Source organism: Paramisgurnus dabryanus, chromosome 14 (genome assembly GCF_030506205.2).
Source record: "Paramisgurnus dabryanus chromosome 14, PD_genome_1.1, whole genome shotgun sequence".
Taxonomy (NCBI): domain Eukaryota; kingdom Metazoa; phylum Chordata; class Actinopteri; order Cypriniformes; family Cobitidae; genus Paramisgurnus; species Paramisgurnus dabryanus.
This window is the reverse complement of record NC_133350.1, coordinates 28,273,576-28,276,590: the sequence shown is the minus strand read 5'-3', so window position 1 is coordinate 28,276,590 and position 3,015 is coordinate 28,273,576. Positions and strand designations below refer to the sequence as shown.

The 3,015-nt window shown below is 33.6% G+C and overlaps 1 long non-coding RNA gene across 1 annotated transcript; it reads right to left on the bottom strand.

Moving 5' to 3' along the window:
- Positions 1–693: 693 nt before the first annotated feature.
- Positions 694–2,395, bottom strand: LOC135719462 (uncharacterized). The gene is made up of 3 exons (XR_010521106.2): positions 1,980–2,395; positions 1,550–1,652; positions 694–1,075 (listed from the first exon to the last, which is right to left on the bottom strand). It is a non-coding gene; the product is annotated as an uncharacterized lncRNA (long non-coding RNA).
- Positions 2,396–3,015: the final 620 nt, after the last annotated feature.

Genomic DNA, 3,015 nt, shown 5'->3' with positions numbered 1-3,015 from the left:
AGAGTGAGGTTCAAATTTCCTCTCAAGGCAAAATTTTTGTTTTATTATAATTTAGAATCAAGCGACCACAGTTACAATTTTAACATAGAATTGTACATGTTGATCTCACGATGTCAGTGTGACAGCTGCACTATATAAAGCTGACAGAAACACAGAAGTAAAGTTTATCCTAAGTGTACACAATTACTTGATTACTCACCTTTACAGTAGTATAATTCTGCAGTATCAGATTATTGAACCACATTTTTCTTGTGACTGCACGACATTTTGGATAAAAACTTTTGCTCAAAGTTTAAAAAAATTGTTCTACAGAAATACTACTTTCAGTCTTGCCAGATAACTTGCACTCTAAAAATGGCTGGGTTATTTTTTACCCATAATGGGTAAATATTGGACAGAACACGTGCTGGGTTAAAATTGATGCAATGCTGGGTTAATTTTAACCCAACTGCTGGGTTATTATACCCCATGGTTTCATAACAACAACCCAACATTGGGTCATTTTCAACCCAGCACGGGGTAATTTTTAACCCAGAATGTGGTCTGTCCAATATTTCCCCATTATGGGTAAAAAATAACCCAGCCATTTTTACATTGTGGTAAACTAAAGATGTAATCATACAGTATGCTATGGCCTTTGCAGTCACTATAGCTTAACAAAACACATGAAGGGTTAAAGAGACACAAGGATGATTTCAGGGGTAGACAATCTGTTTTATACAATTTTAGTTAACAAAGCACTCACAGAAAACAAACAACTGCCATAGAACTACTACAGGCTTCACAAAATTAAGAGAAAGAGATGGTCAGAGTGAGAGAAATACACGAAAAAAGAAATACTTGAACATGTTCAAATCAGTTATTTCAAATCTCAGATTTAAATGACCTCTCAAGAACTTAAACTTTATGTCAATGGCTTCAACACAGCAATGTTAACACACCACAGCAGATCTATAAACAGCATATTGGTGCATCCACCAGCACAACACTGGAGAAACAGCTTCTCATCTTCTATCTTTTCTTCAGCAAGTTTAACCAGGCAGTCCTCAGCTGGTGGCAGTTAGCTACTGTATGCCTACCCAGAGGAGCAACAGAGAAAAAAGAAAAAGTGCAAAACAATATTTAGTGAAAACACAATAATAAGACAGAGCACACACTTCCACACATACATAATATATATCTTAATGTTAAATAATCTTTATTTTATATAATAAAATATAATCAATATTACTGTGGTAGTTTACTGTAAATAGATTTGGACACAGCTCTATAATTGTAAAAAATATTAATAAAATTAATCGGTATTAAAGAGGGAAACATGCTCAGCGCCCTGCACAGACAGATTCCGCAGCACAGTCCTGCCAAAATGATGACTTTTAAAAAAAAAGACATATTATTATACCAGTACAAAACTGCTAGACATGATAAACAGGTCTGTTAACAAGCAGCACCCGATAAGCTGTTAATATACAGTAGGATTTAAAAGTGCATGTGCAGGAACGCACCTAAATATTATACTAAAGGTAATATCAAAATTAACCTAACTTACCTCTGTAGCATAATCCTTATGGGCATGTATAAAGTGGGACATCAAGGAGTATCCAGTCATTAATTATGCACGTCATGTCTTGGTACCGGTTGTACATTTGGCGCTGTTACAGTAGAGACAACAAATTAAACGAATACTGAAAGTAGACAAAATTAGACCACAGATCATTTAAATAAGGCATCGGTAGATTGATAATCACTATTGACATTAATCTGTATCATTAATAAATTAAGTTAGCTTAATCAAAATGGTAATACAATGAGTATTCAACAAACTTTCAGACGGAAGACAGCAGGCTAGCATGCTAACAAGCTAATATGGAGTTTGTTTTGAGTAGCTTTGGCTAACATTTTGTTAACTTTGCTGCACAATTCAAGACACAACAACTGTTTTAACGTTAAACAAATTAAACGTAATATGCAGTACTTACGTTGATTGTTGTCCATCTTGTCCATGCTACTCGCGTTTCCATTGTTATTCAATGCAAGCCAGTACTATCAACGCTAACAATGTACCTCAAGCCCAAAATGAACCGCAGCGTTTCACTGAAATATGCTACTAATTAGTTGATCTTGTGTAAAAACCCCGGCCTGTTGTCAAAGTCAGAGCTGAGGCAGAAGACACGAGCAAGTGGTGTTGTGTTTGCAAACTGACCACGCCCCGTATGAAAATAAAGTTATTGTTATCAGCAAAATATTCTCTTTATTAATGACATCTGTTATTTCATGACTTTGCTACTTACAGTAATATATTATTATTATAAACACTGCAACAAAAACCAGCCAAGTTTCCCCCAGTCAACTTTATACGACCTAGATGAATATGCATAAGGCACGATTAGCATAATAAGATGGCGCTAAATACAGAGCTCTGTAATGCAATTGTTACTAGTAAAAATTGCAATTATAGAGCTCTACAATTGAATTCTTACTAGTAACAATGTGATTACAGAGCTCTATAATTGAATTACAGAGCTCTGTAATTGAATTCTTACTAGTAAAAATTGCAATTAGAGAGCTCTACAATTGAATTCTTACTAGTAGCAATTTGATTACAGAGCTCTATAATTCAATTACAGAGCTCTATAATTCAATTTTTACTAGTAGCAATTCGAATTAGAGAGCTCTGTAATTCAATTCTTACTAGTAACAATTACAATTAGAGAGCTCTGTAATTCAATTTTTACTAGTAACAATTGAATTACAGAGCTCTCTAATTAAGTTACAGAGCTCTGCAATTACACATATCTTTAATGTGTATTTTTACTAGTAATAAATCAATTAAAGAGCTCTGTAATTCAATTGTTACTAGTAAGAATTGAATTACAGAGCTCTCCAATTGTAATTGTTACTAGTAAAAATTTAATTACAGAGCTCTATAATTGTAATTGTTACTAGTAATAATTGAATTACAGAGCTCTCTAATTAGAATTGTTACTAGTAAAAATTGAATTACAGAGCTCTATA